Source organism: Cupressus sempervirens, chromosome 2 (assembly GCF_028749045.1).
Source record: "Cupressus sempervirens isolate cs-2001-9-10 chromosome 2, ASM2874904v1, whole genome shotgun sequence".
NCBI classification, from domain to species: domain Eukaryota; kingdom Viridiplantae; phylum Streptophyta; class Pinopsida; order Cupressales; family Cupressaceae; genus Cupressus; species Cupressus sempervirens.
Genome location: NC_143119.1, coordinates 574,930,259 through 574,956,418, shown reverse-complemented (window position 1 = coordinate 574,956,418; position 26,160 = coordinate 574,930,259). Strand labels below are relative to the sequence as shown.

General features: G+C 33.0%; 1 pseudogene; it reads left to right on the top strand.

Moving 5' to 3' along the window:
- Positions 1 to 3,756: 3,756 nt before the first annotated feature.
- LOC149574735 (carotenoid cleavage dioxygenase 8 homolog B, chloroplastic-like) lies at positions 3,757 to 24,365 on the top strand (annotated as a pseudogene).
- Positions 24,366 to 26,160: the final 1,795 nt, after the last annotated feature.

Genomic DNA, 26,160 nt, shown 5'->3' with positions numbered 1-26,160 from the left:
CTACCTTAATGCAATGAGTTATAAGTGGAATATTTGTACTCTCATGAAAGATGGACTCGTGAGAAATAGTAATGGTAGATTATAGGTCAATAAGTTTGAATAAAAAATTGCACAATTGAAACATGATAGTACAATTTGACACACTATGAAAAATACCTCCCAGACATTGCCATTTTCATGTGGGTTGATGTTTCAATCAATGGTTCACAAGGCATAATATTTGTAGAAGCTTTTTAAGTGAAATTGAACTTACAGTAGGTTTAATTTTGGAGAAGTTTCATGAATTATTTAAGATAATAAGTAAAGTAAGTTTGATATGAGGTAAACCTTATGGTTAAACATATTTAAATTGAACTAATAGGGAGATTAACCATATTAAGAAGTTAAGCATATTTAAATTGAAAATATTATTAAAATTTATTTTTAAGTTGTCAAGGATTATATAGTATTCCTCAGAAATCTTGAAAATAATCTTATGATTATTAACAAATAGATCAAAATATATTTTTATGAACATAAACGTGAAAGATTTTTCATATTATTTCAAGAAAAATATAGTCAAACTACTAATTATATAGTAATAATATATAAAGTAATTTAAGAAATAGGTGAACTATCATTTCTAGATTTTCTCCCTAGACAATCTAGGACGATAGAAAATCATTATAAGAAATCTCATTAAAATCAACAAGAATTAGAGAATACATGATATTATATTGAAGTACTTAAAAAAATGTTACTATTTTACTCCTCATCATGCTTAATGTTGCAATCAACTAATAAGAGTCATTTATCATTTTGTGGTTTCTAATTTAGGAGCAAGTTGAAGTCTTATCCTTTTCTTACAAGAAAATTTTGAAAACTTTTTGAATTTTAAAGTCGAGCCATTGCTTTTTTGGTGCACTCAAGGGTCTCTTCATATTACCCATACATTGATCATGAGCATTGTTTTACTAGATATATGAAAACCAACAATAATTCAACCTTTTTGAAGATATATTTGAATATGATTTAATTTGAAATTACCAATAAACAATAAGAAAAATTCTTATTTAATATTTAAGTGAAAATGAGATTATTATTAGAGGTTCTTATACCATAAGGTGCAATTAATTGATATCTAATAAAAATATTTCCCAATACATAATTCTTGAGAGGATACATTCATTTTTATGGGTTATAGACGACAAACACTTGCTAGAGAGAGAGTACAGAAATTTTGTCAAAAACACTTTTTGAGTGTACAAGTATTTGTAACTAATTGACCTGCAAAGTTCAACCATAGACTAGGAAAAATTAATTTCCTTTTCTTAAGATGTGTTTAATTTTGAATTAAGAATCATAAAAATACATTATTCTTATACCACCTAAACTAATTCTATATTATTCTCCATCATGTGGAAATTTAGCCTCTCCTTTTCTTTGATCATTGATATCTTAGTATCCAAGAAAAATTATGTACACACATTTTAACCATGGACCTAAGCCAACATATTTAAATTCTTTAAAAAACAATGAGGTCTCCCAACCAAAATAGAGGCCTAAGTATTTTTACCCTTTGTTGACCCTCTAGCATGCTGATTAAATGGCCTCTCACCACTTATGAGAGGTGTAGCTACAAAGGAGAAAATAGGCAATATCTTTTCTTAGCTTGTTAATGCCCAAGCACATCCATCCTCAATTCACTTCTTTTCCAATGCAAAATTCATCACCTTCACACATTTCACACTCTGACTCCTTCATATTTTTCAACTATTCTTATTAGTTTATATACAATCATAATTAAAATAATTAATAATCTATTTATCTTACATGTCTCATCTCCCTTTTGAAACATATCATATTATTTGTTGGTAAAAAATGGAATATTTCAATATTGTAAACTATATAGTATGCTGGACTAATCACCAACATCTTCTTTTAGGATTTGTGACATTATTTAACAACCTTCTATGTCTTCTCTAAGTATAGTGGTCATATTAGACATTAATAGGTCGATCTTTTGTTGCAACAGAATCCATTACTCTAACAAGTGGTATAAGAGCATATGTTCAAATCCTTTTAGGTGATGTTGAGGGAGGGGTTGTTAGACTAATTACCAACATATCGATTTAAGATTCATGAAATGGTTTAACAACCTCATGTATGCCAACATATCTGTTCAAGATTTGTGAAATATTTTAACAACCTCATTATCTTCTAGAAGTTTAGCGCTTGTATTAGGTATTACTAAGTGGATTTGTTGGTGCCACAAAAACCACCACTCTAACATAATATATCTCTTTCAATGATCTCTATTTCACTTCCTTCTCCATCAACAATAAAAGAAATGGAAAAAAAATTATTTGTATTTCACTAAAAACACAATGAACATGATATCTACTTTGGCTCTTACGTTGTAATTTTCAAATAAATATTTGGTAATAATATTTGCCTAGCAACATTATTTTTGCCTTATTTTGTGTGGGTTTATCTATATACAATAGAATTTCTAGCAATAGCATAGAGTATATACCATCATTCTTATATGTTCTTATCTAATCAGATTACAATCTTTTCTTTTAATGTAGACTTGTTTCAAGGTCTTCGTAATGAATGCTAAAGTTTTTAAACTTTAATGTCTCTTGATATCTTCTACATAAAGTTTGTTTATAAAATATAGGTACGCTAGTAATAGAAGTCAGAGGAAAAAGCCACCCATTTCAACCATTTTATATTTCACCATCTCCTTGCTCAACAATAAACAATGGAGAAAACCTAAAACATTTTTCCTTCAATTTGTGTGAACGTTGAATGATATTGCAAAATTCAACTATATATCCAAATAGATAAATTATACAAAATAGTGTGAAACATAAAATATGAATGAGATACGTGAGCTTATTATATAGAGGCTATATATCTTAGATATATATACCACTTTTTCTACATAAGTGAATTCATGCTCTTTCAATATACATCCATTAAATTTTTCATAGATGAAGTCATGCTCATTTGATCCACATGTATTAATCATGTCCCTTCGATCCATGCCCATTAAATTTTGCATAATCAAATCATGTTCGTTTGAACCCACATCTATTAGTCATGCTCCTTTAATCCACACACTTTCAATTATGCATTGGTGAAAACATGCTTCTTCAATCTATATGCATTAAATTTTACATATGTAAAATCAAGCTCTTCCAAATCTTATTTATTAATCACTATTCTTTACTTGAATTAAGCTTTAAAAATTTACTTCTAGTCTAAAAATCAACCCTTGATATATGATATTTAACCCAACATGCATGATATTTAACCCTTGTTGAATGAGGTGGAGACTGAAAATGGCTCTACTGAATATTCCAAAATTTCACCAACCATACAATCGACATCCATTAAATACTATTATCGTAACAAGTATTATATTTAAAGTCATGTTCCTTCAATCTACAAAGCGAGATCATGATCCTTCAGCCAATATATCTAATTTTCAAGCAAGCGAATCTTTAGCATTAATAGCTTTCCATCAATAACCCAAATTTCCACAAATGTTAATATTCCAAAATATCGTACAGAGTTTAACCTATTTAAGCTCTCTCGCTGAGTTGGAGATTGAAAATGGCTTCTCTGGATATAACTCCAAACTCATCCACTTTTGGCTTTTACCTTCTCCTTTGGCAATAATATTCTCCACTCATACATTCTATTTAATCTCATCGAAAATACATTCTCATTCATATTAACTCATCTTCTGCCAAGCTTATTAACAAAATGGCTTTGATAGGTATTCCCATCTCAGTGAACAAAAGTTCACCCTCATTTGACGGCAATGAGGAACAACGGCACTGCCAACATTTGTAATCATGGCGGCTCCACTGGTTTTGTGAAGCGAGAAAGATAGTCCATGAAAATGGCTGCCACAGAGGAGACTCCGTCAATAGACAGAGAAAGGGTCGTGAAGTACCCAAAGCATTCGACGTGGGAGAGCGTCAAGCAAGAGCGTTGGGAGGGCAAGCTCCAAATTGAAGGCCAAATTCCAGATTGGCTGGTGAGTGAGTTATTATGATATTTGCATTTTAATTCTAATGATATCATATATTAAGGTTTGATTCTTAAAAGTGTCAAATAATTAAAGTTGATTTACTTTTTCCAAATTTCTATTCTTTCTTAGTATGTGATGTTCTAGGGTGGCCTAGTTAATTTTACCTACTTTAAGAATAATTATGTTTGCTTATTTTTCTATGTGACTTACTTGTTTATAATTTAAAAATAATAATTAGATATATTGTTTGAAATATATTTTCTATTGCCCTATTCTTTGTTACCTCTACATAATTGATTCAATATCTAATGTACAAATGTTCTAATAATCACACACTATTGGTATCAATTAAATTGAATAATTGATCTAATTACTTTTCTTTTCTTTTCTTTTTCAAAAAATAGGTGGCTGTTGGCTTATTGCATGATTTTAGTGGGCTTTTAATTTGTTAAACCCACTAAATTATAATTTAAGCATCGACTATAACTAAAAAAAATTCTAATCATTTTAGTAATGAATTTCATATTTGTCAAGCATGTTCCTAGTTCTTAAACTTGTGAAGTAATGAGGTATGAAAAATCAATGTATTATTCATGAAGAAAATCTACATGGTTTGGGTGTAGAACAGTACATACATATAAAATGGACCAGGAGTGTTTGACATAGGTGATGAAGATTCCAAGAGCTTTTTTGACAGGTATCTTATTGTCTATTTTTATCTATTAATAATATATTTTGATATTAATTTCATCATGTTTTGAAATTTTTGAAGTTTTTCTTTTAAGTTGTGGTTAATCTTATTTTTCACAAAATTGAGTTATTCCTTTAATATATGATATCTAATAATGCATTTTGTTTCTTTTCTTGTGATAAGATATGCAACTTTAGTTCATCTTTACTTTAAGGATGTGTTGGGAAACAGATTATTCTTTTTAATTTAACTCTTAGGTGTCCAAATTTTATGAATAATATCTGGTTACAACAGTTGGAAATTTGCTTCTAAAAAGACTAACTTTTCTCTAAATTATTAGCTACAACTCCTTATTGCAAATTTGCAATGAATTGTGTTTGTTCCTAAATCTAAAGAGGGGTATGTTCTTGACCTAAGAACAAGAGAGGTAAATTGAGCCAAACCTATATAGGATCTAACTCAAGCAAGAAAATATTTTAGAAGATTAATTAAGTTTATGAACTCACACATCTTATGAATTCATAAGGCTTGAAGATTCAATATTGCATACTAACTAATACTTACTGATTCGGTGAGAAACTAAATATGGAGAAAGAAAGATTAACTAGAAGGAAACATCTAAGGGATCTCTCTTGAACCTATGATGAAAATACTTATCATATTCAGTTCACTACCTCAAAACAGGGGAATGAAGCTCTTTTTGTTCCTTGTTTTAATTCAAATAAAAGAGAAAACAAACAATTAACAACTAACATAATGGAACAGTTCAAATAATTGACACAAAATACCATTCAATTGACTTTGCAACATCAAGTATTTCACACCAAAAATTAGCTAACCTTTTATTAATCTTTGATTCCAATACATATAGGACTTCGACATGACCATTACAAAAGAAGTTTAATTAGTTCATCTTCTCAAAAATGGCAAATGACAAGGAGCCAATTTTTTGATTACAATGATTACATCAAAATATGGAAAGGGACAGAATATGAATCACTTTGCCTTCTTTTTCTTTTATGCTTTTGTCCTATAGGCCTACGTGGCTACAATGATTGGAATTAATTCTTCATGCCTATGAACATGTACATTCATATACCTCAAAAGCCATCTAGAATGCTCTCTGGCCAAATCCTTGACAACACTCAAATGATCTTGTATTTCCTCCATGGGCATGTGTACACAACCACCAAGTTTTTGGAGTTTGGAAATTATATTCTAGTGACTGGAAGATATCCTTGTTGGACTATCTATGTAATTGGAGAAGTTTGATTACATGACAACTACTCCAATTATTCCCTTTCCTTGTCCACTAGTCTAAAAATTTCTATGTAGACCTCTCAGGAGTTTTTAATCTCTATCTTGATCCTTTTTCACTTTAGCCTTATTTTCCTTAAGCCCTTTTTCTACTGCTAAGATCATTTTAGACTTGAACTACATGCTCTAAAGCCATTCAAATAAAGTCTCATCTCCTTTAGGGAGGATCTTTGCTTCTATAGCCTCTTTAATCTTCATATGAGTAATCATCTTCAACAGAGAGACACAATCCTTGCTCTTTGTTCTCTCCATGGCCAAAGTGGCTCTATTTGATGAAATATTATCCTTCTTTGTTTCTAGCCTCAGTATAGCATTACCAATTTTCTCTATAATGGAGAGTCCCTCCAACTTGAGTTTCTCGCTCCACTCTCTACCGATCTACCCAAAATGTTTATCTTCTTGGAGTTGAGAGATGAGTGCCTGAATATCTACAACAATGGGATCTTTAGTAATAGGCATTTTGGAGATGCTTGCCAACAGGGTGACCAATTGCCTGATGAAGTCATTCAATTCTTGTATTTCTACCTTCATCTAGACCTTTGACAACTTAAGGCTCTCCAACTATCCTTCAATCACTTCATTTGTTGACTTCCACAAGCCCACTTTGGTGTTGTGCGTGGCTTCCTCCAGATCCACCAAATGTAAGGTAAAATCATCTATAGTCATGTCCTCAATTCTTCCCTCTTTAGTAGGCTTTTCTATCTTCATTGTGAGGTGCCCTATTTTGTAGGAGTTGATAAAATCCAACTACATAGCTCACCAAGATCATCTACATGCAAATAATCTATCAAAAGAAAACTAAGGAAGGAAAAGGTGGAGCTTGGAAAAACCCTAAATGGACTTGAGAGAGAAAATATTGCAAAACAATGAAAATGTATTTACAATGAAAATGTGATGTGAGATACAATGAGAGAGCCCAAATATAAATGCCTCATGGAAGCTTGTAGAACAAGTTGGAAAGTGGTAGAAGATAAGGTTGACAACTAAGCACGCTTCCACAAGAAGGTGGAACATTCTAGAAGGGAACAAACTCCTATGTTGTCAAAAACTCATCACTACAACAATCAACTACATGCATTAACCTAAGTAAGCTTAAGTAATAGAATAAATAATTATTTACTCTAACACCCCCCCTTAAGTGCAACTTAGGGGAATGTCTTAAGCTCACAAAACTAAGATGAAATGTAGAATGCATCCCGAAAATAAGGTCATGTTAGGTACCCATGTACAATGCAAAGAAATGCAACCTCTAAAAATGGGGAAAGAGAGAAAACCACGTGGAAAAAACCCTCCCCCAAAAAGAGGTAACCTAGTGATAGACTGAAGAAGCCTCCAACTAGGAGAATGTCCCCTAAAATAGGAACAAAGAGTGATCATGAAGAGCATCAGTGAAACATGAAGCAGCCACAAAATCTGCCATCAGAAAGAAACTGTTGATATGAAAAACCTCCATGGAAGAAGAAGGCATGAACTGAGCGTGTCTATACAGTAGATGATCCATCTCACCGAAATGCATAGGTAGCTAGCCACTGCAATCACCTCTATATAAGATCAACCACTGAATACATAGCTCACACTATCGAACCATCAAACCAAGGATTCATTAGAACAACAACATAACCCCCCCTTAATGTAGACAGGGTGAGATAACAAGCAACTGAGAAGGTGGGCCAAAATCCTCTGGAAACATAACTAAGAATGACAAGAGAGTGGAAGAGGTACAAACACCTATAAAGACATGGTCACATTGACTCTGCATGGGGCTAATGTCATGGAAGGGACATTCACTTGGCAAAGGAAAAGGGCACAAAAATGGCAACAACTATCCCCCCATGGTGCTTTATAAAAATAGTGCAAGTGCAACTGTCTCAAAACAACATTCATGAACCCAAAATGCAAGAGTGGCACTTTATCTTAGTGTGTATACATAAAAGTGCTTATAAATGATGTCTATAATGATCAAAAAAGGAAAAAAGATGATACAAAAGATAGTACAACCCAAAATAAAAGATCTCATTCCCTAAAAATGATCTTTGAACTTAAAACACTCAAGATATCCACTATAGAGCAAAAATGCCAAAAACATGATAGAAAGAGAATGGGCTAGAATCTAAGGAAAAATACAACATTTCTAAAAAGATGACATAACCATCTTTCCAAAAATATAATGTTTTCAAAAAATGGATATGGGACACAAAAGATATGCATGCCAGAGTCAAAAATAGAACTTTAGACTTCAACTACAAAAATGAGCAAGAAAACTACATCAAAGCTTAAAAATACCTACACCAATGTCTTTGTCTTGGAACTAGCATTTTGTCACTTCTTTCCGATCAGAAAAATACCTCTGTATGCTCAAGATATGGCAAAAAAATATAAGTAGGTCAAAATGACCCTAGAGAGCCTGGCAAGGGTGCTGATGTAGGATGACATCATGCTGATGTCAATAAACCACTAGCTTAAATTTGACAGCCCAAGGATCATCACAACCAAAAAGGGCCATGTGGCAGTGCCACATGGCAGGTACAGCTGAAGACACGATGATGTGGTAGTGTCCAGATGGTAAAGTGCCAAGTGGTACCCACGCCACGTGTCGCCATCCAAATGATGTTGAATGTACTAGGAGGCTGATTATATCTCCATGCAAGTGCTAAGTGTACAGAGATGGAGTGGGGGTTGCTAAAGGGCAACGATGGAGCAGAAGAACTAGCAGAGGTGTTGACAATAGCAAGAAAATTACGGTAGAGCTTGGGAACAGGTGGCCCACCAATGACAGCCAGGCTTGGGTTACCATGCGACGGTGCGATCGATTGTGATTGACTACAAGCTACACCTAAGCTGTGTGATGGTAGTCCTATGGTGGTGCACTAGTGGCTAACCAACGGTGAGCCAATTTTAAATTTTTTCATTCAAAATGTCTGTACGACCTTATGACATCCCTGCAACAAAAAAATTTTACCTCCCGAAGTGCATGTCACCGAAATGGACAAATTTTATATGGATCTTGACTGTAAACAACCTTTTGGATCCAATGGCAGCATTTGTTTGGGCCCAAAGTGCTCTAAAAAGTACTCTTCTCCCAGATTGAAGAAAAATGCACGAATAAACTAGGGTTTGTGTCTCCAAATCACGGCTTCAAAAATTCTTCAACGAAGAAGCAACAGAGAGGCTCTGATACCATGTAGGAGTTGATAAAATCTAACTCCATAGCTCATGAAGATCACCTACATGTAAATAATTTGTTGAAGGGAAACCAAAGAAGAAAGAGGTGGAGCTTGGAAAAACCCTAAACGGACTTGAGAGAGAAAATATTGCAAAACAATGAAAATGTATTTACAATGAAAATGTGATGTGAGATACAATGAGAGAGCTCAAATATAAAGGCCTTATGGAAGCTTGTAGAAAAAATTGGAAAGTGGTGGAAAATAAGGTTGACAACTAAGCACACTTCCACAAAAAGGTGGAACATGCTAGAAGGGAACGAACTCCCATGTTGTCAAAAACTCATCACTACAAAAATTAACTACATGCATTAACCTAAGTAAGCTTAAGTGATAGAATAAATAATTATTTACTCTAATATATTTTAGGGTCTTGTCCAAGGATGGACAAGGTCTTCTGCCTCTTAACCTTACTCAGTGTTGATCTAAAGTAGATAGCAAGAGATAAGGTATCCTTGTTGGGGACTCCTTCATCTTTCCTTTTCTCTTCCTATCTACAGTATCCTCCAACGATGAATCTATGCTAAACATATTTCTCTTGGCTAGAGTGATTTCTTTTGTAGTCAAAGAGAAGGGATTCTTTGGGGCTTGTGAAATGAGCTTCAAATAATCTTGGTCTTTCTCTTACTCTGAAGTCTTCTTTATTGCCTCATTAGATTCAATGGATTTGCTATCACTGCTTCCTCCATCTCCTAAACCTACTACCTGCACTTGAGGACTACTTGGTTGGAGAAGTGCAACACTTGTAGATGGAACTAGGATACTATGAGGTGAGGGGACTGGAGTAGCCACAATATCTTTAAGATCATCTACTTTCTTCTTCTTAGCTTCTTTTGGAGTTCCAATCACTAAGAGGGAGCCATCATGACAAGTTTTAGCCAAAGGAATATTCTTATTGAGAGGTTGATCACCTCTGCCTAATGCTTAAGCTGATCCTTGAGTGATAGCCAAGGTCACACCTGATGTGCCACCTTGAGAGGAGGAAGCCGCTATAGCTATTGGAGAAGCTTGAGTAGATGTGCTTTTAATTTGATTCCTTTTGGCTATGGTCCCTTCGATCCACTTCTTAGTCCTTTTAATAATTTTTTCCATCATGATCTCTAGCTCTTCTCCAACATCTTCATAAGGTTTTGAGATGATAGGCGTATTTCTTAGCTTTGTTATCCATAGGTGTTACTATACATATTATGTCCATCATCTTCTACTCCCTCAACATTGATATTAACTTTATACATCCTCACTTGATCCACTGTAAGTATGGTGAAAGCCCAATCACAGATCTTGAACTCATCCTGCAATCAACCTAGTAGTCTTCAATGGTGGTGATGTGTTTGATCACACTTCTAATCTATAACACCTCCCTTGCATATCCATTTGGATCAAACATAGGTCTTAAGACCTCATACATCTCCAATTTATATTTTGATTCTAACACCTTTAGCATGTTCTTTTCATCAAAATGGGACTCACAACTGAAAACTCCCACCTTCATAAGAAACTTTTACCCTTTCTTCTTCAAACTCCCATTCAACACGTTCACTTGGATTGCTTGCCACACAATCTCGATCAACACAATCATATCAATACGATATCTTGGCAACTTCAAGGGAAAGCCATCAAAAGCTGCAAGATGCAAATATAAAAAGGATGAGAACTAGATGAAATAATTCCCAAATTGGCTAATGGTTGCCATGGCTTTAGGACTAAATCTCCTCTTCGGACATCCCTGTAGCTCCTTGCAAATTCTCATGGTGAATACATCATTAACTCTTATATGCTCTGCGTAGCTATTTTCCAATTGTAAACATGGGTAGAATTTATAAGACTTCACATCATTGGAAAAATTTTCCACCCTTGGGAGGCCTAGCCATAATTGTAAATAAGCTAACATGTAAATGGGGAATGAAGACATGTAGAATGCATTGTAGAATTTTGCAACACTAAGAGCATTGGACAGAATCTTGCTTACCTTATTAGCCCAATCAATATATAAGGTATTAGAGCAGATGACTTGCACCAAAAAGAAATATTGCTCAAAAAATTTTAAAGCTTCAACCTCGCCTTTCAATCTATGTAATAGGACCATGATATCAGCATTCTCAGGTTTGAGATTAGTCCCAAGCAGAGTCTTAGGAACCTTACTCTTGGTGCTCCATGGTTTTTAAAACCATGATTGCATGATCTCTTTTCTCCAAATCATATTCTTCATAGAGAATTTGGAAATAACTCCTCCAAATGTCAAATCTAAAAATTCTTCCCATTCAAAAACTCGAAGGCAATTCACCACAGTTTTCCTATCAATGGAGATCAACACTATATCATCTAGCAATATAGTTTGTCTAGTGTCTAGGTTGTGATGATTTATGCATTCATAGATCAATTATGGAGCTTGGACTAAAATTGAAAAACCACCTCAACTAGCCTAAATCCTTGAAGCTTCTCAGTAATGGGATGGATTGGCTTTGATCTCACTCTATTATGAAAATCTTGCATATCATAGAAACAAAGAGAAGTATCCATGAAATTTTGCAGTGAAGACTTAAATCTGTTTAACCTGTCAAAACTTGCAAATCTAGTTGCCATTTCTATTTGAGGATGAATTTTGAATCCAAAAAAAGAAAAGAATAGCAAATGCATAAATACTGGCTTTTTGAAAATTTTTTGCAAATTAACAGAATAATAGTTCAAGAAAGAGTGATAGTTTTTGTAACTGTTCATGTTTCCATCTATATAGGAGTTACAATTCATCTGTTGATCTTTAGAATTCGTGCCACATAAATGAATTGAAGAAGAGATCCATTAGAATGGTAAATGCATGGTTTTAATGTATATCTCAATCTCTTTTCACTGTTTTGTTGGCCCAATGGTAACTTTCTATCTTTCAATACTTACTTTCTTGTTTCCCTTTAAGTTTTGAGAAGTTACAAATAGAGTACTCCATGAGAAAATATTTGATGAGTGTAATTCTTCTTAATAACTCTTTCTCGCAATAGTTAGAATATTTCCTATCATCATCTTGAGAAGTTTTGCACACAAATTGTTGATCCAATCCACCTTTTTTTTTAAAGCAAACGTGGCAAGCCACTATAATATTTATTAATCTGATTCAACGAGGTCAACTAGGAAAGCATCAGTGAAGAAAACCTAGCATCGTCCCTAAAGTTTACATGTATGTATATATTAATATCAAATAATTACAAAAGTTTATCACCCATCTTAAGATAACCCACTCTAAGCTTCTGCATAATACATATACAATAAGTTTGGCAGCAAATAGACTTAGAGCTACAACATAAGAGAAACCTCCAATTGAAAAAAGATAATTGCCGAGAAGAACCATTGCTTTACAATTCTGCCCAAACTAAAAGAACACGAATAGAAGAGCCAGAGACCAAAAAAAAGAGAATTCCATAGCCAAATCATGAAACTAAATTGTGTACAAGCCAATGTAAATCAAAGATAGGCACACCGATTGAATCCCAAAGATTTTTTTCCAATGGTTGTGGAGTTACTACCAATGCATTCAACTGAGTGGGGGTTGAAACATTAGGATCTAACTGCAAATTAATCATGGCCATTCCAACTGACAAGATTCTTTCCACCACCCTCTCACCCAAAAACCTTGGATCAAAAGGCAAAGATTATTTCAAATAATTGATATTGCAGGTATCTATGGAATTCTTCATCGCCTCAAGAACAATATAATATTCATTCTTTTGCAAGATTTGAAAATCTGAAAACAAACCACCTACTAAAGCCATACCATTCCATAAATCATATTTCTGCATGGCCATCTCCAATTTATAATCCAGTAAAAAATGTGGCAGAATTACCTTACAAGCCAATCCTTGAAGTAACTCCAGAGATTGTAGAAGATTCATGGCATTAGAGAGGAAAATAGATATGACCTGGGAGGGATATAAAAACACAAGTGCCGAAGGATAGAGAAGCTCCTCACCAATGATGCACCGAATGGCTGAAATGATTGAGTGTGAGTTCATAGTGAACATTTGATTCAGCACCTCATCTGTTATATGCCTAGGAAGCACAGCTTCATCTAAGGCCAGCTGTAGCCAAATTCAATTTTTTTTTGGCATGAATAAATGATGTTGCATTTGACATGTTGCACAGGCCAAATCAATATCCCACCCAGAATTCATATTTCAATATAATCTCAGCTAACAGACTGAATTTGCCTAATTTAGCATTTGCAAATATTTTTTGAGATGATGCGATGAGTCTTATTAAATAATCAAATTGCAACTTGTCATTTAATCTCTCCAGTGATGTCCTAATCCTACCTATAAATAGTATTACAAACATTACTCCTTAAATATTTGAATTTGTTCACATGAAGCAATCAACCAACATGATATCAAAATTGAATATCATCAGATAATAAAAGATTTGGATACTACAAATTGTACTTTTGAGGTCATGTCAGTGTAAATGCTCAGAAAAAAAGTATCCGACATTAAATTTATTTGCATACGACACCAACTTATAAATAGGGTAACTTGGCATCTAATAAGCATAACTCGACATCAGAGACACTTAAAAAAACTTGGCATTTGAATTAAAGACTCAATTTCTCGACACTCAGTAACTTAGCACTAATTAGTTTTATGCCTACTCAGAACCTGAAAGGATCCTGTATACTCGACAGTACTGAAGAACTCAGTACCTAAAGCCTAAAGAACTCAACATAGCTAAAGAGCTTGGCACTAGATATCAGATTGCCAACTCAGCACCTGAAAGGATCCTATATATTCGGCACTACTGAAGAACTCGGCACCTAAAGGCTGAAGAACTTGCCATCTAAATTAAAGACTCAGTTTCTCGGCACTCAGTAACTTGACACTAATTACTTTTATGCCAACTTGACACCTGAAAGGATCCTATATACTCGACATTACTAAAGAACTTGGCATCTGAAGCCTAAAGAACTCAGTACAACTAAAGAACTTGGCACTAGTTATCAGATTGCCAACTCAGCACCTAAAAGGATCCTGTATACTTGGCACTACTGAAGAACTTGGCATGTGAAGCCTAAAGAACTTGGCACAGCTAAAGAACTCGGCACTAGTTGTCAGAATGCATACTCGACACCTAAAAGGATCCTATACTCTCGGCACTACAGAATAATTCAGTACCTATAACTTGAAGAGCTTAACATCTGAAAAATTGACTGAGCTTGACTCACAATGAAAAATACTAAGGAGCTCAGCTCCTGAAGGATCATGCATAGCTTGGCACATGAAACAAAAATACTCCACAATTTAAGATAACTTGTTTATCTCAAACATTACTACTATCAGTTGTTGCCATGTCATCATGAATAAGATTTTTTAAAACCTTATGTTGCTCAATAAAAGGTAGAGAATGAAAAGTAGAGACATTAACCCCATCACATCCCAAATTTGATAAAAAAATTTGCAACTTTATTTGCTTCATGATAAGTATGCGAAAGGAAAACTTCCCAACATTCGTCAAGGAGTCTCCAGATTTGATTGAGAACATATTTTAGTTTCCAGGAAATAATGCTTCTATGAATACAAGCATCAATGATAGCTGAAGAATCCCCTTCAATATGTAACCTATTAAGACAGCCTTGTTTAGCTAATAAAATCCCAGCCAACAAAGCATGAGCCTCAGCAATATTGTTTGTATCAATAGGTAGAGGAGATACTTTGATTGCTACAACCTTACCAAAAGAATCTTGAATACAAACCCCAACACCTGAAGGAATGGGATTTCCTCTAGAAGCACCATCAAAATTCAACTTCCAAAAACTAGAAGATGGAGGTCTCCAACTTTTCTTCTTGAATAAGATATGAGCTGGTGACGTACTAATTTTCCACCCATTAGGAATAAATAATAGTTTCCATTCCTAGACAAGTTGTGAATCCCAATGATTCACAATCGTATTGAATTTAATCCTTTTCAAACTAGAATTAGTCACTTCCGAGATAGATCTTTCAATACCATTTAAGACAATTTCTAATGGAAGGGATTCTTTTCAAAAAATGTGCTTATTTCTTTCCCACCAAATAGCCCAAACTATCAAAGCTGGAACAAATTTCTATAGGTTTGCAAACAATGATTTGTGATAAAGAATTGGCTAGGCTTGAAATAGATCCCAAATATTGTTAGCCAAGGGAGTAGAGTACTTAAGCTTGCTCAAAATAAAGCACCAACATTGATAAGAAAATGAACAAGAAACAAACAAATGATCCACAGTTTCATCCTATTCCTTACAAAGAACATATTTAAAAGGCTTAGCAATTTGTAATCTATTCAGTCTATCACTAGTTAAAATACTATGTTTTAATGTCGGCCATGCAAAACAACCTGCTTTAGGTAGAACTATCAAATTCCAACAAAATGAAAAAGCTCTGGATGTAGGTTTATTCAAAACATTTTGTTGTAGAATTTTGTATCCCTCTTTCACTGAATACTTACCATCCTTAGTTGGAGCCCAAAAAATTTGATCTTGGACATCAAAGAAATAGACTGATCTTGAATTCAGAACATTTTGAAATTGGTTAATTTCCTGAAAAGAAAGAGGCAACTTATTTGGGTCTTTCCAAACTATTTTATTTGATAATTCAAAAACATATTCCACATATTGATTCAGTTGGGTCCCCCAATGGGTTTCCGCAACATGAATAATATTCAAAGAAATCCCACTTTTAGATAAGGGAATTAGACCATTATAGGAATCATTCCAAAAATTAATAATAAGTCCATTGTTGACCTCCCAAGAAATATAGTCAACTATGATTTTGTGCAAAGCTATCATAAAGTCCCAAACAACTGAACCTTTTGGAGGATTAGAGATTGTAAAGACTCTAGAAGGATCATTATTATCTAGATATTTTTGCTCCATAATATTACACCAGGTGGACTGAGACTTAGAATACATGTGCCAAATTAATTTCCCACCAAATGCCTCATTTCTGAATGAAAGATCATGGATTCTTGCCCCTCTGACATTAGGAGTGTGTGACATATCTTGCAAAGAAACAAGTGGAATCTTTCGAGAATCATCCAGGTTACCCAACCAGAGGAAACCTTTGATCAATTTTTGAATTGTAACTAGTACTTTGGATGGAATCTTAAGGACAGCAATAAAATAGTTAGGGATAGTAGCTAAAACTAATTTAATCAACAAGATTCTTCCTGCCAATGACAACCATCTAACTTTCCAAGATGCAATTCAACTCTGGATATGCTGAATAACTGAAGACCAATACGAAGATTTGTTTGAGCCCATGAAAAAAGGAATGCCCAAATAGACTAAAGGTAAGGAATCTTCTAAAAAACCCAAGACCTATTTAACTTTATCAGAAACCAATTTGACAGTATTGAAAAAGTAAATCTTGGATTTCTGAGCATTAACCATCCGACTAGACACTACTGAATATAGGTCAAGTGTATATAAAATCTGCCGAGCTTCCTGTACATTTGACAAGCCAAACAAAAGAGTATCAGCCGTAAAAAGAGAATGTGTAATGGATATGTTTGTACCTGGAGTGAGAACTCCTTTCCATTTATTGAGAAAGTGTTGATGTGAGATGGTCCTATTGAAAGCTTCAGCCATAATAATAAATAGAACTGGAGATAAAGGGTCCCCTTGTCAAATCCCTTGAGTAGAAGGAAAAGAACCCTCAGGCTTCCCATTAATGATCAATAAAAACCAAGCCCCCAAAATACAAGCCTTAATCCATTTGCACCAATTTTGCAAGTACTTGCAGTAAGAATTTCCAACAAACTCTAGCATATGCTTTCATCATGTCCAATTTTATGACAAAACTTGAAGTCTTGTTTAAGTTAATAGAATGAAGAAATTCATGAGCCACAAGAGCCCCTTCCATGGTTTTCCTTCCCAAAAAAAATCCACCTTGCTCTGGGGAAATAATACATGGAATAAGATGTTGAATCCTAAGATATATAGCTTTGGTAATAATCTTAATGGATAAGTTGCATAAGGAGATTGGTCTAAAATCCGCAAAAGTTTGGGGATCCCTCAATTTTGGAATGATAGAAATATTAGTGGTATTAAAATATTTCAGCATGGATTTAGACCTTCTAGATTCTTCCACATCCACCCATAGATCCCAACCAATTATATTCCAACAACTTTGATAAAATAGTGCAAAAAAACCATCTGGCCTAGGAGCTTTGTCAAGCAGAAAAGAAAAGACAACTTTGAGAATTTCTTGTATAGTAAGCATTCTGAAACCACAGTTGGAATGGAATTAAGGAGTTCATCAATGCGATGCAGTAGGGGAAGGGAAAACATTAGGAGCAAGAAGATTCTTGAAAAATTTAACGCCTTCATTCCTGATAAGATTTTCATTAGTCAAGAGGGTACCAGAGGTATCTTTGATATGAAAAATAATATTGTTAGTTCTTTTTTGTTTGGCTGAATTGTGAAAGAACTTAGTATTTCTATCCTCATCCTGAAGCCATAATTCTCAAGATTTTTGTCTCTAGTACATCTCTTCTCTAGAACACAATTCCTCCCATTATCCCTACAAATTCTTTTAAAGAGAATATGCTTCTTCATTCATGCCCTCTTGGATAATCTAGTTGTAAACTTCTTCGAGCTTATCTTTGACTATAACCTTTTGATGAAACACATTTTTGAAAACTTTTTGGTTCCAAATTTGAATTTGAGATTTGATATATTTCAATTTCATTGCAAACTGATGCATTTTTCATCCTTCTAATGGAACTTCATTCCACCATTGTTGAATATTATGTAAAAAACTTGTATGTCTGAGCCACATGCTTTCAAATTTGAAAGAAGAATGAAAGCATTGATCAGAACAATTGTTGTTGCAATTGAGATTTAATGAAATAGGAAAATGATCAGATCTTGGTAAAGTAAAGATGTTTGATGAAATATCTGAACAACTTAGTTGCCAATCTTTAGATAAAAGAAATCTATCTAGATGAGCGGCAATATTTGTAAAGCCAGATCTCTTACTAGTCAAGGTAAAAACTCCATTATTTGGTTTAACATCCATCAGATTGTTATTATCCATGAAAGCATTAAAATCTTGAAGAGTTTTAGATGGGGGGATAATTCCACCAATTTTTTCTAATTGATCTAATAGAGCATTGAAATCCTCACCAATAGCTACTTGCTACTGATTTTGCGATTGAAGGGAGAGTGTGATAGACTCCCATAAACAAGATTTCTCCAAGGTTGATGCAGGACCATATACATTAATTAGTATATAAAAAAATCAAATGCAGTTATTTGGATCAACTGCCAATTACTTTCTTGTCGAAGAAGTTGAGAGTTAACTGTGAGAGGATTCCAAAAATTTACTAAGCCTCCAGAAGCACCCAAACCTTGCATATGATATGCTTTCCATTTTTTCCAATATGCAATGATTTTATCAAAATTATTTTGAGTCAACTTGGTTTCTTGTAATAAAATAATGTCTACCTGCAAAGAATCAATTACTTGTCTAATTCTTTGACTTTTGTCAAAGGCATTTAAGCCTCTAACATTCCATGAGATGATCTTCATTGATGACAAGGAGAACACCTAGTTCTCCTTGTCGATCTTCTAACAACAGTAAAACTATTGTCCAATGTAGTTTGAATACCTACAACAATTTCTTTCTTAATTTTGGAGCCCTTCTGTCTACCTCTAGCCTTTGGTATTTTAGTAAGAGGATTTATTGTAGATGGAGTCTGCAAAATAGATAAAGGCTGGAATTTAAAATTATCTTACATGGGAGAATCTTGAGACTGAGACTATAGAGTAGACAAAACCGTAGATTTCTGCACTAGTTGATAAATATTGGTCTCTAATCCCATGGAATCTCTAGACACTAAATTGATAATTCCTACATCAAAATCCTGAGAAAAATTATTAAGAACTATCTAATTGTCAGAATGTTTAATAATAGTAGGTTTGTCAAGCATTTGACTAGGAATCAAATTGTTCCAAAACTAAAATTCTCAAAGAAGATTATCAATCACATGTGATTTATAGTCCTCATCCTGCAAGCCTTCTTCTTTTGTAATATCAAAAATAATAGAGGTAGTAATCTCAGATAAAATTTGATCACAAATAAAATTCAATATGATAGGAGAAGGATAAATGGAAAAACACCGTATGGGCTACTTTAAAATTGATAGTGGAAAACTTCTATTCTGAAAGGTGATCAAGCTAAAAGACTTTGCAACTACATATTGTTGAGGATTTTTCAGTGGGTGCAAATTTGATCGCACACTTGTAAAGGAATCCCATAGAGAAGAGGGAGCATATTCCAACATGAGAAATTTACCATTGCAGCACACATTCTTAAGAGAAACAAATAGCCAAAGAAATTGATGGAGGAAGACTAGGAATGAATCTGACATAACTTGAACTGCAATTGTTTTCTCTTCATAAATAGAGTTATCTATAGGATAATCTGAATATTTTGCATGATAACAACGTCAGAGATATTTCTATTCTTCATCAAACTTTTCATAGAACAAGCCTTAGGATTTGAGCAATGGTCTGGACAAACTTGTAACACATTATCTTGACTAGTTTGGCACATATAGCTGAAATGACCAAGATTATCTTGGAATTTTAGAACCACAAAAGAATCCTGCACCTTAATTGATTGTATCTATTTTCCCCATTTGGATATGAGAGCTATAGATTGAGGAAATGACTTACTACTCAATAAACACACCCTAACTTCCAAGTGAGGGCATTCATACGGAATCAAATCATGTTTCAAAAAAATTCGTAGCTTGTTAGCTATGATTTCCAATATCTCAAGATCACAATACTCCAATGGAAAAGAAGGAAAAGAAATCCAATATGGAAAAAATTGGATATTGATATCTTTGGGATTAAAATTTGGTATCTACAACATGGAGTATAATCCCACACCTTGACAAAACCAACCCTTTTGCCTATTTACAACATCTCTATCTTCTCTCGAATTAAAGATGGCAATAAAGAAATTGGATTCAGAATCATGATAAAAAAATGTCTATAAGTCCAGACCAAAGGTTGAAAGCCCAATTTTTAATATTTAAAAAAGATAACGATTCAGAGGAAAACTTACCTATGAGAGCTTTCTACTGAAGAGAGGACACCGAATTTTCTAACATTTGATTTGGAAAAGTGACATGCACCTGTTGTAGGGATGAGTGCAAATCTTGATCCAAATTTTGATCCACATTATTCTAGGATTTCTCTTGACTATTATCCTATAATATAGATTTATATGCGACTTGCTGATGACCTTGATCTATCTTACCCTAATCTTTTTTCCTCCAGATCTTACTTGGTATGAGGGGGGCTCTATCTATTGTGGAATCTACCTTTTGTAAAACTAGGCCATTTTGGATTGGAACAGTATGTATTTGAATAGAATGGCCAAGAGAGGCACCTTGACATATATCAAATATAGGCTACTTTTTGAACTTCATCCTATTATGATTCATTTGAGCAAATGTAGATTTATGATGCACCTTCGGAATAGGCCACTGAAATGAACAAGTCATTGAAGGATTGTTGGGCAACAGATAAACCTACCAAAAAAAATTTGAAACTTGAGGCTACTGATGGTGATGAGATGATTCGCCCTTTTCAAAATAGGGAGAGGGCCCAGGTTTAGCAGCAATTGGATATTGAGAATTCATTGACGATCGACGATCATGAAACCTAGGGTTAAGGAAAAATGGTTTTGTAGGTTGAACAATTGCTTTCCCTTTGAAGTCGATCCAATCCACTTGCAAACTTGATTTTCTTTAAAAATCTAGAGAATTGTCCTTGTGGGTTGAAACTTATCGAGGAGAAGAGAATTTTCATTTCTCCGCCTAGGCTTCCCCTTTACTTTACCTTTTGACTATTATTTTCTGGGTTTGGAGATGTCCAAAAGGAGTACAAAAAATAATTAGGGACCCACCTTTTGTTTCCTTTCCTTTAGAATTTCCTTTTGTAGAAAACTGACTTCATGGGTTGAAAATCTGCCAAGGAGAAGTTAGTTTTGAGTTTTCTACCTAGTATCAATATGATAATTGTGATGAAGGTAGATAATCATAAAGGAACATGAATTTTCCATAGAGCACCTTATTATTTTCTTATTTTTGATATAACTAAATCATTTGGTTCTTTTTGTAGGAAATCATCTTCATGGGTTGAAAACCCGCCGAGGAGAAGACAAAGTCTGGATTTCTACAAGCTTCTATTTTATGACAAAATGATGGACCACAAATAGATATAACTCTATAAATGATCTTTGTATGAGCAATGTGAATCTCCATTGGATTAAGCACTAAGCTATTTGTACAATCCCTCTACATAAAGGAAAAACCACTCGACTGTGAAATGCAGAGAAGGTGAAAATGAAAAATTTGATGAAGACTCTTTCCACCTAAGGGGGCTTAGACCTAGTCTTGAACACACCTAGGAAATTACTAAGGCACAAGAAATCACTTTTACTACTCCAGTGTAGGATGAAAAGTGGGGCAACAAGATGGAAGCTTGAGTGCAGGGCATGCACAATTACAATCGAAAGCTTATAAAGATGTTGTGAAGAACAATAAAGTTTGTTATCATGAATTTTCAAAACCTCCAAAGCCATCAAATATAGTGTCATCTATTAAGAACATGGTGGGAGTGGTAACTGGCAGTGCAATCATAGATAATGCAATTACATCAGTTTCTAGGTTGTTATTCTTCTTCTTCAATGGTATTGTAGATGCACAAATAAATATGATAGCTCTTATTTAGCTTGTGCTTTAAACTATGTGTGATATTTTCATCATTAATTTTTTATATCATGTTACATGATCCATCATTAAGATAAAATAAATATCTAAAAATAAGAAATCATGTAGTATTCAAGAAATGTTGATGATCAAGAATATCACACATAGTGTAAACTAGAGGTGAACGAAAGTTACAAATATTACACAACTTTAAGAAATATAGTTGTAAACTTACTTACAATATTATTTGTTTCATGCAAGTTAGGTGATGGGAGATTCATTTGCTTGATTGAATCTTTGAAAGGAAGTATAGAAATCAACCCCAACACATTGGAAACCATTGATCCCTTTAAGTACACAAACAAACTAGGGATAATTAGTTTATATTTTGATTTTTTTTGTTGTAGATCCTATAGTCAAGTAGATTGTAAACATTAGTATATATGTCATATTCAAGGATGTATAGATTCTAAATTTGAATTATTTTCCTTATAATAAGCATACACGCATATTATTATTTTCTTAGATTATAAAATATTCATAATTCTTATTTATTTTACCATTAAAATTTTCTAATTTAAACATATGGTTTAATTATTTTTAGGATTTCAATCAATCAGCACACCCTATTGTGTCCAATAGAGAATTTATTTCATTGCTTCCAAATTTTATTAACCCTGGTTATAATGTTATCTGAATGCTTCCTGGAACTAATAAAAGAAATTTGATTGGAAAAGTAAGACCATTTCTCTAAATATAAACATGTGTCATCTTATAGTTTAATATGTAAGTTTTTTAAGGTGAAAAAAAACTCTCTACTTAAAAAAGTGACATATTTTAGTTATTTTTAGTCTATTTTTACAACTTCTTTTCCATATTTTTATTTTAAAGAACCCATTGTATTCATATAGTTTACCCTCTCTCAAACCCAAGTTGAATCAAAACTAGATCTCAAATAGGTTTTGTAATGATCACATTGAGTAAAATATGATAAATACCTTGAATTGAAATAAACACATGTTATAATATTCCAATACAAATAATTTAGGTGAATTGTAGCAGTGGTGCTTCTATAAGATGGATGCATCCATTTACAACAACTAATAATTACATAATTATTCCTAAAATGTTGATGAAATATCATGCCAACAATATTTTAAGTGGGGAGATCTTACAATGGCATCAAGATTCCAAAGCATTTATGCATGTAATTTCTAAAGAAACAGGGTCCATATGGTATGTACATTTATGATTCAATCATACAAATCACTATATTCATAAAAGGTTCATCAAATAAATTATCAAAGATTGTACTAATTGAATAATCTATCACAAGTTGCTTCTGTTGAGGTTCCTTAATTTATGAATTTCCACTTCATTAATGGTTATGATGAAAAAGATGAGAACAGTGACAAGATGATATCAATAATAGTTGATTGTTGTGAATATTATGGAAGTGCTGAAATAATGGAAAGGCTAAGCCTACAAGAATTAAGATCATTTCCTGGAAATGATATTCTTCCAAATGCAAGGTGATTTTATTTTTTATAATAACTATGTATTGTGGAAACTACATCATCATTTTTTTAATATTATATTTTATGTTGGTACCAAAGATGATTTTTAAATTACAATCACCTTTCCTATAATCTAGTAGTTAGTTTGATAGTAGTGTTTTTTTGTTTTATTTTTATATTTAATAAGGTATTATACAAACTAAAAAAGTAAATTCATGTTGTCTAAATTATAGAATAGGACGCTTTACTACACCCCTCAATGGTAGTCCAAGGGGAACATTGGAGATAGTGGTTCCTCCAAAAGAGCATAGGAGAGGGATAGACATGTGCACTATTAATACAAAATGTATAGGAAAAATTCATTGTTATGCATGTGGATGTGGAGCAAAGCAGCCTTGTCATTATGTTAATTCTCTCACAAAGGTTAGATCATTTTTCCTTTATCTCTTTACATTGGTAGCATGGCCATGTGTGGATGATTTTTTTCAATAAATTGTGTAGATTGACTTGAAAGGGAAATTAACAAATTTATGGTACGATGAAGGGAGCATCCCCTCTGAACCCTTCTTTATAGGTCATCCTAGAGAAAATGTAGAAGATGATAGTGAGAATATTCAAACTAAAGTCACAAATTAATTTTATATATATATATAACTATTAATAATTTTTAATTTATATTAATTTGAGCTATTTGTGTTGTAGGAGTGGTGATCTCTATAGTGTCTAGTAAAGATGGTGATGGATTTGGTGTAGTTTTAGATGGATCTACCTTTATTGAAATTGCTCATGCAAAGCTTCCTTATAGACTCCCACATGGCCTACATGGTTGTTAGATTCCTTCTCTCTAGACTAGATCATTGTGCTTCATTTGAAAAAAATTAAAGAAAAATCTATAACATGATGAACAAAACTAGAAATTTGTGAGGTCCATTGTTAGATGGACTAAAACATCTTTAGTATTTTGATGGAGTAACATGAAGATATCATACTATACATTATTTGATCTAATATTATTTTAAAGTGATCAGTTATAAACCATGAATATAATCATCGTTTCTTGTTAGAGTAATTAAATGAATTCAAATTATGATTATGTGTTTATGATTAGTAAACTTTTTTTATAACTTAATTATTTTGAGAAACAAAAAGGTATTTTTTAATTATGGTCAAACAAGTTTTGAAGGGTTCCAAAAACCCTTTACAACAAAAATTCCTAACAATGGAAAAAAAGGTAATCTAGAATAAAAAATAAAACAATAGAATAAACTAAGACCAAACAAAATAAAGTCACATCTACCCAAGTCAACCTCCTATAATTCTTTAAGAATTTTTGAAGGCTCCAAGTTTTTGTTTATCATTTGAGCACATATATATCCATAAACTTTTGGATGACTTGAGATTGGTCACTCAACGCTTTAGATTGGCTATGTAGGGGTCCTAGTCATGAGCCATTGCATTTTGAAAGAAACTATTTTACCTTGATTATAAACACAACAAATAATACCTATATATCAAATTTTATTTTTATATAATTTAATAGTCAAGTAACCACTATAAAACAACCTAAATTCTAATAGGTTTATTTTATTTAATGATTTATCTGTCATGTAACTAATATCAAATAAATTAAATTTTTTAACTTCAATTTGTTAATAATAATTAATAAAACTTTAATTTTAGTAATGTTAAATTTCAAATAGATTATTTTTTTCTTGAAATTTGTTTTAGAATTTTTTAATTTATTCAATCATATATAATCATGTAGAATAAATTTATTTAAATTATTGATAGATCGTAGCTTGTCCTATTATTACTCATCAAAGAAGTAACAAATTACATGCAGCGATTAGCATATTTATTTTTATAAGCAAGAGGTTGAAGCCATTGGTTTCATAATGTAAAGAGATATAACCCAACTCAAGAGACACTAAGAGGATGGAGTTGGGTATAGGTCCTTCAATTTTGCCTCATACAAATATAGCCAATAACCAACAAAATTAAAGATCAAACACCAAAATCCATACTTTATCATAGAATTTCTTGCTCTTTATCAGCCACCCTTAATAATAAGTCTTGAAACATCACAACCATTTTTGCCAATAGACTCTATGTGTTACTAGTTAGGGGGTTAGTAGAGAGAAAAAAAATGAAACCATATTTGGTAAGACAAAATTAAAAACCTAAAAAATAGTTGTAGAAGAAGAGAACCATAAAATCACACAATTATATTACTCATTCATCTTATACTAACATGAAATATGAAACATCAATATATTGGTACGAACAAATGAGACAAAGGCTCCTCCTTCTCTACGAATTTCTTGTAGTCCACTACAAAAGTCTCAAGACATTCCAAGCTCACCTCTGTTCCATTTTCCCAAACACCTATTTTTTCTTCAGCCACATACTAGTCTATCCTATATCTAACCTAAGGAACACAAACATGCATAAAGTATAAAAGGAAATTAACATTTCTATAGATTATAGGCACCCATACCACTATTATTTATGGGTCAAAAGTCAAGATACTTGGATAAAGGGGGACCAATTGACATCCATATTAAGGGATGCCATAATAACACAATCTATAAATAAGAAGATCATCCCATAATTTTCCAACACTTTCTCTAGAAGTCCTTAGAA